This window comes from Gossypium arboreum, chromosome 10 (assembly GCF_025698485.1).
Source record: "Gossypium arboreum isolate Shixiya-1 chromosome 10, ASM2569848v2, whole genome shotgun sequence".
Classification (NCBI taxonomy): Eukaryota; Viridiplantae; Streptophyta; class Magnoliopsida; order Malvales; family Malvaceae; genus Gossypium; species Gossypium arboreum.
Genome location: NC_069079.1, coordinates 102623270 through 102637064, shown reverse-complemented (window position 1 = coordinate 102637064; position 13795 = coordinate 102623270). Strand labels below are relative to the sequence as shown.

At 35.8% G+C, this 13795-nt stretch overlaps 1 long non-coding RNA gene across 1 annotated transcript; it reads right to left on the bottom strand.

Moving 5' to 3' along the window:
* Positions 1-2064: 2064 nt before the first annotated feature.
* LOC128281506 (uncharacterized) lies at positions 2065-3620 on the bottom strand. The gene is made up of 2 exons (XR_008271726.1): positions 3366-3620; positions 2065-2248 (listed from the first exon to the last, which is right to left on the bottom strand). It is a non-coding gene; the product is annotated as an uncharacterized LOC128281506 (long non-coding RNA).
* Positions 3621-13795: the final 10175 nt, after the last annotated feature.

The window sequence follows — 13795 nt, the reverse complement described above, 5'->3', positions numbered from 1 at the left end:
TTTTTGCCTAAAAGCAATTTCATTCATCTTATAATTTACCTACGACTACTTCTCAACTTTTAAACTACACAGAACAACTCAATTCATGGTATCAACTTTTTTTACATGTTTTTGGCTATTTTCTAAAAATTCATTAAAACTTGAGAAATATTTAACGGAACTACAAAAAAAGTTTAAAAACCTATTAATGATGTCAAAACCTACTGATTAACACTTTGAAATCACATTTTTACTCAAAAATCTGAAATTCACCATTAACGACTCTATTTTCAGCTTTTAATCAAAACATGAGATTTAACAGTTAAAAATTCGATTTCAAAGGCCTAATAACATAAAACTTATAAGAAAGTGAATGGTTACCTTTGATTGAAGAAAAAACAAGTTTTTAATGCAAACCCAAGAAACTCACAAATGTAGAAGATGATGAAATTAATACAATTTTTGGGTGTTTTCTTGAAGATTTATGGAGATAAAAGACTTAAGTGATGTTGGAAATCAATTGGATGAAGATTTAACAAAGAAGATTGATTGAAATAGTTGGAAGAGAAAGGGGATGGCAAGAACTAACAAAGGAGAGAAAAATAATGTGAGGTGGGGGCTTGTTTTAAGTTAAATTTTTAAAAAAATTGGTAAAATTCAACATAAATGCTTACAGTTTTGACCCTGTTACAAATCCGTCCTTTTTCTAAAATTAAAGGCCTTTAAAACACTTTTTCAAAAATTGATTTGAAAATCTAAAAACCATAGTCAAAGACATTATCGGCACATTATGTAGCAAAATTCCATACACTCTAAGGCTAAAATTCCTAAAATACCCCTAAAATTCCTAGGCCTTATTTTGGGGTGTTACAAATATTGATTAAACACTTAAAAAGAAATGGTTTACAGCTCTTGAATTAGGTACCAAATATGTATTTTTTCCAAAAATAGGGACAACGTCACGACCTTGAGCTTTTGACGTCGTAACATGGCCAACACAAAAAGTGACGTGGTGATGAGCATAGGCATGTCATCGCAACATGACAAACTGTGATAGCCACATCAAGACGAGGACATGACGAAGTCGCGACGTTGATCCAGACATTTTGAAACCTTACAATTTGGTCTTAATACGAGAGTGGATTAATATAAAAGTATTCTTAAGCCTATGAAAGTCCCTGATTAGTTATATATTGCATCATATGTCTATCTCACTTGTATCTAAGTACATAATATCATCATCGAATTTTTTTTTATGGTTGATGTTCCGGTAACTAGAGTAGCATTCTATATCTCAGACTCAATGATAGGTTCAAGTAAAGGGTGTTACATTTATTGGTATCAAAACTATGTTTTAGTCTATTCTAGGACTAAATCATGGTGTAAGTCGAGTCTAGAAATACATGTCACAATAGTATATGACAATATGATGTGTACTGGCCCAAATCAACTTTGTTTCTCATACATATAAACCATCTTGGTTGATTCTAATTGAGCCGTAAATGACAAGGTTAAAAGTAATACTTCCTCCTTTGATCAAGGAGCTGCTAGAAGTTTTCCCGTTGCATAAGGGCCCAGAAATGAGGCTAGATATGCCTTTATGTATATGATAAACCAATGGTTCATACAGTTTATGGGAGCTACTCCATCTGCTCCTCAATATCAAATGCCTTATCCATCTATAATTCCCCCAACAACACCTGTAACACCCCAAACCCGGCCCAGACGTTATGGCCGAATCTGACGTGCCACATTGGAGTTGAAAACCCACGTTCCGTTTTTAGTGTTTTAAAACCATATATTTTGTTGAGTTAACAAAGTGTATGTAAGTCGGGCACCGTAGGTATCCGAGATAGAGGAGGTGAGCCATGAAGGCTGCTTAAGTACCAAGCTCTTTAATTGGATCCAATCCTAGACATGCCCACAACCATAGCCACACTTTGTCATATCGAGTTTAAATTTGTTTAAGTGGACGTCTTTGATAAATCGATTAATCGTGGTGTTGAGATATTTTGAAAACAAGTATCATTTTGAAAACACGTCCTAAGTCTAGCCCATTTGAATAATTATCAACCAGGTTTAAAGTTATTAAAATTAAAGTAATCCCGAAAAGAAATAAAAGGAAAGTTAAAATGGCCTTATTACAACCCAAAAATAAATAATATTTAAAGGAAATTTAAAGAAAACCTACGCTTATTTAAAAGTCCAAAGACAATCACCGTGGCCACTCTGAATCCCCTCCGGCCCAAGTCCCCACATCAAGGCTCACCTGCAAGGTTAAGGAAAGGGGGTGAGTTTGGAAACTCAGTGTGCAACAAGCCCCTTTCAGAGCCCAAAACAATAACAGTCAAGGGTCTAAGCCCAAATCCAATCTCAAACATGTATTGGGCCATAGCCCTTTTCATATTTCATATTTCATAACACCGGGTCAAGCCTTTTCAAATTTCATATTCTTGGGCGAAGCCTTTACTTAGAAATCAGTATGGCCCATAGGCCCATTTCAATATCACATATAATGTCAATGAAAGAATGCAAGCCCAATTGGGAGACTACTCAACCCACCATCCGCTACTCTCCACCGTACCAACCAACACACCATGTGGGATTAACTCGACCCACCCGCCATAACTCTCCACCGGCAAAGATAGTCTTTATCATATAACCGAGGCCTAGCCTCTTTTAGTAATCGGGCAAAAGCCCTTTTTATAATCAGGGCATAAGCCCTTTATCACAACCGGGCATAAGCCCTTCATCATAACTGGGGCATAAGCCCTTCATCATAACTGGGGTATCATACATATCATGTGCATATCATACATGTCATGTGCATATCATACATATCATGTTTATCAAAATCCCATGCATTAAGTTCATATATAAACCCTAGGGGTATAATGGTCATTTTCATATTATAAGGGTAATATCGTAATTTTACCAAAAATTAGGGATTTTTCCATGTCCATCATCAGTTACTAACTATTCATTTGTTTAAATTGCGTTTCTAGCCCACTTTTAACGAAACCGAGTTATTGGGCCTAAAACCCCTAATGGGCCCTACTTAGTCGATTTTGTCATCTAGGCCCATTTAGCCTATATCCATAATAGTATTAATAGTCTTAACAGGCAATTTAATAGATTTCCGTTTTCTACCAATTTTACCCAAATGGGCTCGAAAGCCTATTGGGCCCTATTTCAGCCCCTCGAGGCCCAACTTACCGTGAACGCCAAAAACACGTCCTTACCGTTTCCATTGTTCCCGATTATCATCTCATCGATTCTAACTAACTAGGGAGCGTCGCTGCTCATAAGTCCTCGAAATGCCGAATTTGGCATTTCGCTTTTCGGCATTTATCACTTTAAGCTATGAAAAAGGGTTCGTTACACACCTGATTTGCGATATTCCTTGACGAGATCTCCTATGCGATTTCTCCTTTGTCGAAGTTGATGACTAGATTTAGTCACTCCGATGATCCAAGCTTTTCACACACTCCTCGATCGGTAGCCTTTAATCCTCACAAGAGATCTACTCGTTGAAGAACGTTCCAAATACCTTCCTACCCCATATCCATTGTGAATCCAACTTAAACGTGCGTAGAAAATAGATCTAAATATTAATTCCCGAATCACTAAAATATGAAGCTTTCGGCCAAAGAAATATTAATCTAAGCTATTACGAGGTTAGTACACACTTGTTACGGGTTGAAGTTGAAACGCTTCCATAATCAATCACCTACAATAACCACCACCATCACTCAAACTCAACTATTCCAATATCAATATATGTAAATCCTAAGCACATCACCATACGGAACATAAGGGCATATTCGTCATTTTACCATACAGGGTATTATGGTCACTTTACCCTATAGGGCTTTACGCCTTTTTACCTAATAGGGTATTTTAGTCATTTCATCCTACAAGGGTGTTTTGGTAAATCTACAAACTAAGGGTATTTCAAGAATTTTGTAAACCAATGGTATTTCTATAATTTTAGAAAGTCAAGGGTATTTCGTAACTTTGTAAATCAGGGGTATTTTGGTAATTTTACAAATTGAGGGTATTTCGGTAATTTCACAAACCAAGGGTATTTTGGTAATTTTACAAACTAGGGGTATTTTGGTAATTTTACAAACTAAGGGTATTTTAGTAATTTTGTAAATCGAGGGTAAAATAGTAATTCTGTAAACTGAGGGTAAAACGATAATTCTGTAAATCGAGGGTAAAATGGTAATTCTATAAATCGAGGGTAAAACGGTAATTCTATAAATCGGAAGTACTTTGGTAATTTTACAAGTCGAGGGCATTTCAGTAATTGGTAAACTAAAGTATTCTAAACATGGATAACAATACGAATGGGCCTAAAGCCTATTCTCTACCAAATAGGCCCACATGCTCGTGTGGCCCTTTTAGCCCAAATCTAGCCACAAATATGAGATTCACCTAGCCTAGCCCAATATTTACTACACAATCAAACAACTTATCCAATTGGGCTGTGAGGCCCATTAGGCCCACATGACCCTTTCACCCATCGCGTCCAAGTAGCCATCCTACAGCCTAGAGTAGTAAGAAATACACACTGATAGGAGACTGGAGTTAATCCACACTCCGAGCACTCTTAGCCGACGCCCAACCCAAACGAGCACTCCATACAGCGAAAGGGATCAGCCAAGAAAGGTGTATTTACTCTCCTCATGGTTCCCTCTATTTAAAGCCAGCTTTGTATCCACTCTTATGTTAGCTTCCCGATGTGGGATCCTCCAACATCGAGTTTAAATTCAACACCAACTCTTGCCGCCCCTTTTAGCAAAATAAATGCTCTTTGCTTGCCATGGGATTCAACCTATGCCTCCCTTAAATGCTCCACACGCTACTTGCCACTAAGCCATAAGGTTTTTGTGTCATATTTTATCCCCAATTAATTATAAGGTCTAAAGGCCAAAGTCCGTGTTCCTTTAAAAACCCAAAATAAATTGCAAGAGCCAAGGCTTGAACCCAGGGCTCCCATACAACCTTAATGACGCCACAACCACTAGACTACAAGCTTCCTTGTGTCATTTATTTAACACAATAATTTAAAAACCCTCATCCAAGCATCTAGGTCTTTTTTTCACTTAATACCAAAATTTTTGTAAAGCCCAAGTTTGAACCCAAGATTTCTCTAACACTTCTCAGGGCCATTAACCACCAAAGCGGACATTTAATTGTGTCATTTCATTGCACAATTAAATACCTATATAAAACCTCCTTACAAACCCACACTCAAGGCCCAATACTTCTAGGCCCAAATTCGGGGTGTTACAACACCACCTCGACCCCAAGTTCCTCAATTGATACCCGTGATCCGCCCTCCAGTTGATAAGCTCTGCAAATGTGGAGTAGAGGAATTTAAAGGCCAGAAAGATGATGACACGAAAAAAATCGAGTACTGATTAGAAAAAACCCAGAGAATCCTTGATGAGTTGGTGTGTTCTTACAAAGATAGTGTAAAAAGTGTTGTGTCTTTACTTAAAAAAGAAGCATATCAGTGGTGGACAACCCTAACATCCATAGTCCCAATAGATCGGGTAGATTTGGAATTCTTTCAAACAAAATTTAAGAAATACATCAATTGATTGTATTTAGAAAAAAAAGAATAGGAATTGCATGAAGTTGAAGCAATGAGAAATTATTGTAAGCTAAATATGAACAAGAATTTTTGTCTTACTAAGTATGTCAATAAGCTAGTGTCTACCGAAGCCAATATGTGTTGTCATTTTGAATGGGATCTAAACGAAGATATATGTATGTTAGTAGGAGTATTGGAGTTGAAAGAGTTTGTCATATTGTCCAAGATAGCACAAAAAATGAAAGACATGCGTAATGAGAAAAGGTCATCCAAATCCAAAATCTAATGATTTGACTTCCCCTTCCAGTTGGGTACATCTAGTATGCATGTCCATGAACTTAGTTTTCCAGGCCATGATACAGGAATCAAGAATTTTAATCTTGTACCTATAAATCTGACAAGATCAGCGTAGTTCGACTATAGTCTATTCACTAGCTTTGATTGTCTCCTCTAAGCTTGCAACCTTGGCTCTATGGTCATTGTTAGTTTCTTTGAAGAGCCCACTCCATAGCCCATACTTTATAGATAGATCTTGTGAAAACTTTTCCATTAATAAGAGAGAAGACAATTTTGCATTGGAAGAAAGATAGGAATGGAGAGACTCTTTCAGCTGAGGTGGTATCATACTATTTTGACTCTAGAAGATATAACTAAGAGAAATAGAAGGTGGCCTTGATGTAAATAAGTCACACCATGGGAAGAACTCATCTGTTGCATTAGAATAGGAATGTTTAGGCTAAGTACTTGTAGGTTACCATGCGCTTGCATGCTATCAGTCTACTTGAATTCAGGTGGTATATTTAACAATTATTTTCTAAATTTTATTTATATATTGAATTTTTATAAACTAATGGCATTTCAATGCAAGTGAGTGTATTCCGTTGGATTCAATAGATGTATTCTGGAGGAAGCTTGACTTATCACCGTCAACTTTTGTGAAAAACGAGGATATTTTTTGTGACGGTGAGTTAGAAATGTCCAAAGAAAACTTCACTAAGCAGTCAAAAGCCGAGAAAAAAAGTCTGTTAAAAAAGTTAAGAGATATATTCCAGCCGAGTTAAACACTCATTAAAGAACCTACAATTCAAAAAAATATGCGTAGACGACCAACCTTGAAGAAACAACAAAAACGAGTCGATTCTATAAGTCAAGCTCCCAGAAGAGGTAGCCATTCAACCACGTCAAAATCTGTTATGTTGGATCTGGTAGAGTTGAACAAAGAATCTGCAAGACATAGTTCATACGTAACCGAAATTTCAGACTTAAACTAGGAGCCATCAGAGCAAGTTTCAGACTTCATAGACATAAGCCAGATGCCTGAATCATGTGACACTCATCCACTAATGAAACCTTTACATCACACATGTACAAGATGTCAAGGGTGATGGAAATTGCGGATTTCGAGCAATATCTGTTTGTCTTGGTTATGGCGAAGATCAGTGGCTCTATGTTCAACATCAACTACTAGACGAGCTATTGAATTCATATGATGTCTATGCTAGAGTTTTCACTGATGGAATCGATGAATTATGTAATTCACTATGTTCCTCACAATCGCTTGCACCAGCAGAACACTGGATGGTTATGCCTATGACAGGTGTCCTGATTGCCAACAGGTTTGGGGTGATCCTCAATTATTTAACCAAGCGAGGTGACATAACTTTCTTTCCTCTTTTGAGAGGTCCGAAACATTTTCAATACCATCATGCTATTACAATTGCACATGTATATGATAATCATAATGTGATGGTACAATTAGAAGGAGATTACCCAATGCCTACCATTTCGGCTTATTAGATCCACCATAGAGCCCCGTCTACAGCTGGATGGAAAACCATGTAAATATCACGTCTGGAATTTTATAGACAACTGAAACCTTGTAATCTCAAAACACATTGTCGAAACTCTTTTTTAAAATCGAATTTTGGAAAATGGGGTTCGACTTTTAGAAAAATGAAAACGGGAGTCGCCACCAATCTTTTTAGGTGTGATTGGATCACCTCTAAAACATTTTGTTTTAAAATCATTAGTTTTGGTCTACGAAATCAAGAAAACGGGTTTGGGAATTGGTTACAAATGAGAAAGGGTTAGCACCCTCGTAACGCCCAAAAATTGGTACCTAATTAACTATCAAATGTCTTTAATGTCGGAAGTTTAAAATTTTAAAGATGCAATCCTCTTTAGAGTATTTTAATTTTGAAAATTAGGGTTCACTTATATCAAATGAATCAAAAATATTACATCCAATAAGTTAGGAAGCAACATTTTTAAGACATTCGAAGTTAAGCTAGCCCTTTTTGAAAATCCCTATCTCAAAATGACAAAACGCCATATCCAATAATTAGGACACAACACTTCGAAATTCCAGGACAGTTGCTCGTATTTTGAAAACCTTAAAAACTTAGAAGGGTGCTTGACTATTCGAACTCAACGAGAAAAGTCGCAACCCAGTAAGTTAGGGCACTACCTTTCTCGAAGTTTCCAAATACCAAGCATTGCCTTTTTATTTTTGAAAACTTTTGAATTTCGTTTTAAATTAATGCATGAAGAACTATATATATACATTATAACATGTAAGATAGCCTATTACAATAATAAGTAGCTAAAACATGCATTTAAATAATATGATAGCAACAATATAAAGGTCCTATACTAGATACATACATAAATATAGCAAATCTTAGTTACATAACAACATACATATTAAGATATACATAGCATATATTGAAGATGAATAAGCAAAATATACGAACATACAAAGTAATAATTAATTTAAAAAACGATGCATGATATACAATTAGACATATAAATATATATACAAAACAAATGTGATACTATATAAATAATAATAATAATGTAGCAACATATATATCAAACAAACAACACTTAATTACATAACATATATTGAAGATGAATAAGCAAAATATACGAACATACAAAGTAATAATTAATTTAAAAACGATGCATGATATACAATTAGACATATAAATATATATACAAAACAAATGTGATACTATATAAAAATAATAATAATGTAGCAACATATATATCAAACAAACAACACTTAATAATTATGAAACTAGCATTTAATATATAAATGATATGTTCAACATATGTAAAAGAATTAGTGTATAACATAATTTACAAATAAAAATATATAATAATATAAATTATATAATATAAAAATAATATAATGTATGTAATATAATGTATAAAAATAAAATATTATGATATATAGTAAAATATAATATGTAATAAATACATAAATAGAATATAATGAAATATAATATAATAAGGGACATATAAAATAATAATAATAATATAATAAGTATTCTACATATAAAAATATAGTAACATAAATAGTATATAATATATAACATATAAAAACAGAATAAATATATATATAAAATAAAATATATGATAAATTTTTTTTAAAATGTATAATAATAATCTAATGAATAATGTATACTATTTTATATAATTAAATTTTTTAAAAAAATAATATAAAATAAAAAGGATTAAAATTGAATTTAATTAAGAAATCAGGGGTTAATTTGCAAAATAATAAAAATTCGGGCCTGATTGAAATGCGCGTTAAATTCAGAGGACTCACTGGGCAATTTGCCCTAATCCCAAAACGACACCGCCTCCTCGAATACAGTTTTAAATCACTGTGAGGGCTAAATTGAAACAGAATTAAAATATTAGGGCTAAATTAGAAATAAATAAAATTAGATTATAAAAATTAGAAATGTGAGAGGACCCATTGGGAAATTAACCCATTTTACGAAAACACGCGGATCCTCCCTGGGTAATCGGGTCAACACGCAAATCCTAGGCCTTGAAACGACGTCGTTTTGTGCTTATTGAATTAAACCAAAACGGCACCGTTTCATTTAGGCTATATAAACCAAATTTTTAGCTCAAAATTCATTTGAAACCCGAGTTAAAAAAAAAAACTAAAAGAATTCTCTGAGAGAGGGGAGAGGAAAAGCTCTCCGGGCTCTGGCCTCCGTCAGGCCAAGCTCCGGCCATCGGCTCTGCACGCCCATGCCACATTGCAGACTTCATCGAGTACGGCGGTCAAAATATGAATCGATTCGTTTTACAGTAAAAAAAAAAGGTAATCTTATTATCTTTTAGTATTTATTTGTATATACTTAGAACAAAAGAAAAAAAAATAAAATGAATCTCCTTTACTTTCGATTGACTGTTGGTACAGTAACTTTGTAAAAAAAAACTATGCCTTTTATTGAATCTTTGTGTGTGTTTTTTAAAAACTAAAAAACCTCCTCTTTTACAAATCGGAAGAAAGACTTTATAGACTTTAGACTATACATGTTTAGGAAAGAAATCTTTGATTTCTTTCCTTATTGATTTCAGTTTATTTGCTGCTATTTGGTTTCCTTTTCTGCTTCGTGTCTGTTGTTTTCTTTTGTTCTGTCTTGCAGGTATTTGCGAGAACATCACGGTGGTGTCGATTCACGCGTTGATTGTGGCGTGGTACGAGGCCAAAGTCACGGCGCCGATGGAGCCCACTAGAACGACATGAGACGAACGGTCATGATGCTTGGGATGCTTGCGATGCCTAGGGTTTCTGAAACCCTAGGTCTCTCTGCTATTTGTTAACAAATTGGGCCACTTGGGCCTATTTTGTTTTTGGATCTGGATGTAACGGGTCACTGTAACGGGCTATGGGGTAGTATTTTAGGTACTGATTTGGGCTTTGTTTTATTTTTATTTTTTGGGGGGTTTATTATTTTAAATACTGAAATGGGCTGGGTGTATTTGGGTTACACGGATATTGGTTATGCATTTTCTTTAGGCTTGGGCCCCAATGCTTTAGGCTTTGTAACCTGGACTGTTAAATGGACTTTAAAATAAATATTTATTTATCCATTTATCTATTTTGCCCTTTTAAAGCCCGATCAAATTTGGGCTATTACAGCTGCCCCTCTTTGGTCTTTGCTGTGTAACAGGAATCGAGCAAAGACTCATAGAAAAACCAAATTTTCCCAGCCTTATCGGATCATGGTCCTCAATCTGCTCTTTGCAAACTCAAGACTGTCATGTTGATATCTTCGATCTACTCTCCGTCGAATACAGAGACGCCAAATCTGCTTCTCGATTTGTTTTCTGACAATACAGAGATGCCAAATCATCTTAGATCAGCTTCAGCGTAAACACGTGAAAGCCAAATCTGTTGTGTCTTCAATTTGCTCATTGTGAACACAAGGATGCCAAATCATCTTGGATCTGCTTTAGTAAAATCATCTGAAGGTTAGATCTGCTATGTATCTGCTCTCCGTCGAAATGGATATGCTAGATCTGTTATCTTGGATCTACTTTGGTGTGAGAACATCCAAAAGTCAAATCTACTATGTCTTTGATTTGTTCCTTGTAAACACAAGAATGCCCAAATAATCTTGGATCTGCTTCAGTATAAACACCTGAAGGTTAGACCTGCTATGTACCTACTCTCCGTCGAAATGGAGATGCGAGATCTGTTATCTTGGATCTGCTTTGATGTGAAAGCATCTGAAAGTCAGATCTGCTATATCTTCGATTTGTTCCTTGTAAACACAAGAATGCCCAAATCATCTTGGATCTGCTTCAGTATAAACACCTGAAGGTTAGACCTGCTATATACCTGCTCTCCGTCGAAATGGAGATGCCAGATCTGTTATCTTGGATCTGCTTTGATGTGAAAACATCTAAAAGTCAGATCTGCTATGTCTTCAATTTACTTCTCGTTAAAGATAGAGAAGCCAAATCTTGTTATCTTGGATATGCTTCAGTGTAAACACGTGAAGGCTAGATTTGCTATGTTTTGGTTTGTTACCCTACTGCTTAGGGGGTTAAGGTGCATCATCTTTGATCTACATAACCTGTAGAATGCATATGTGCTCATGCCTAATGATTAGGATGCTATAATCGAAGTGAGTCAAATGCTCCTAATTAGACATGTTATGATGCAAAAAGTTATGAATATGACTCCTATTCCAGACGTCACCACTCATTCCTTCGTTTATCTTTACTTCTCTCAAAGTATTATTCCTGCTCAGCCTGTAGGCTTGTATCATTCTTCACTGAGAATATCTGTAAGATGATCTTTTCTTAGAATCGAATCGTTTGATTTTTCCCATCATCATTTCGAACCGGAAGAAAGAAATTCCTCAAGTTCTTTCAACCTTCACTTACGTGAATTTCTCGAACAATTGTCCTGTTTTAGTTTCTTGTACCATCTAGAAATTTCCAGAGTAATGCGCAAAACTTCATTTGTGAAAATTACTTAGTTCATCTTTCATTATTTAATGCAACACACTTTAAGAATAATGGAAGATGAATTTAATCTTGAGAATAATTAGATTTGAATAAATTTGTCAAAAATACAAAAGAAATTAATCTGAAAGCCTATCTTTGAAAAGAATAAGAATCTAAAGATAGCAAACAGGACAAAAGTTAGATGCCCTGGATATCGCCGCTTGAGCATTTATATGCCAGCTCTATGAAGACTTTCTTGAGTTCAACATGTGTTTAAAAGACCCAAAGTACTTTGAGTACTTTGTCGATACCCCGATATGTAATGCGCTTCACTTTTTGTTGAATCAGATGTATCAAGATTACCGTGTGCTCTTCAAAATTTAAGCTTCCCTTTCGGGTTTTCAACTCAAAAACCCCTTTGGTCACAAGGCGCCCTTTACAGGTTTTCACCTTGGCCTCTCTATCTTTTTTTTTTTTTCAAAAACTCAAGGTGCCCTTTGAGGGTTTTCACCTTGGATTCTCCTTTCCTTTAGACAAAGTATTTTTTTACTGAGTCTGAATTTACTGGGTTGGGTAAACTCTTCCCATCCATTTTTGCTAAGATCAATACACCCCCAGAGAAAGCCTTTTTCATGACATACGACCCTTCCTAATTCGGCATCCATTTTCCTCTAACGTCCTTCTGAATAGAAAGGATCTTTTTCAACACAAGATCCCCCTCATGGAATTCTCTTGGTCGTACTTTCTTGTCGTAAGCCCGCATTATTCGCTTCTGATACATCTGACCATGACGAATGGCCCTTAGCCTCTTTTCTTCAATCAAGTTCAACTGATCATATCGTGATTGTATCCATTCAGCCTCATCCAACTTTATTTCTGACAAGACTCGGAGGGACGGTATCTCTACTTCAATGGGTAACACTGCTTCCATCCCATAAACCAATGAGAAAGGAGTTGCCCCTGTAGAAGTTCTGACGGACATTCGATAAGCTAAGAGTGCAAATGGTAGTTTCTCATGCCAATCTCTATAAGTCTTAGTCATCTTCCCCACTATCCTCTTGATTTCTTGTTGGCTGCTTCTACTGCCCCATTCATTTTTGGGCGATACGGAGAAGAGTTGTGATGCTTAATTTTGAACTGACTACAAACTTCTGCTATAGTTCTGTTGTTCAAGTTCAATGCATTGTCTGATATGATTCTCTCAGGCATCCCATATCGACAAATGATCTCTTTCTTTAAGAATCGACTTACAGCCGACTTAGTAACATTTGCATAAGAAGCAGCCTCTACCCACTTTGTAAAGTAATCAATGACCACGAAAATAAAGCGATGTCCATTTGAAGCTTTTGGTGATATTGGCCCAATGACATCCATGCCTCACATAGAAAAAGGCCATGGAGAAGTCATAACATGTAGAGGTGAAGGTGGTACGTGAATCCTGTCTCCATAGATCTGGCATTTATGGCATTTCTTGGTGTAGTTGATACAATCCCCTTCCATGGTAGACCAATAATATCCGAACCTCATGATTTGTCTAGCCATCGTGAAACCATTAGCGTGTGTCCCACAAACACCCTCGTGAACTTCTTCCAAGATTAACTTAGCCTCCATGGCGTCAACACATCTCAACAGCACTTGGTCCTTTCTTCTTTTGTACAAGATGTCTCCATCCAAAACGTAATCACATGCTAATCTCCTTAAAGTTCGTTTATCATTCTCAGTTGACTATTCTGGGTATTTACGATCTCTCACATATCGCAATATATCCTGATACCAAGGGTTATCATCATTTTCTTCTTCCTCAATATTACAACAACTAGCTGGAGCCTCAAAGATACTCATCTGAATGGGTCTCATCTCTTCCTCTTTATTCACTCTAGTCATTGAAGCCAAGGTTGCTAGAGCATCTGCCATTTGGTTTTAGTCTCGCGGGATATAATTGAAAGT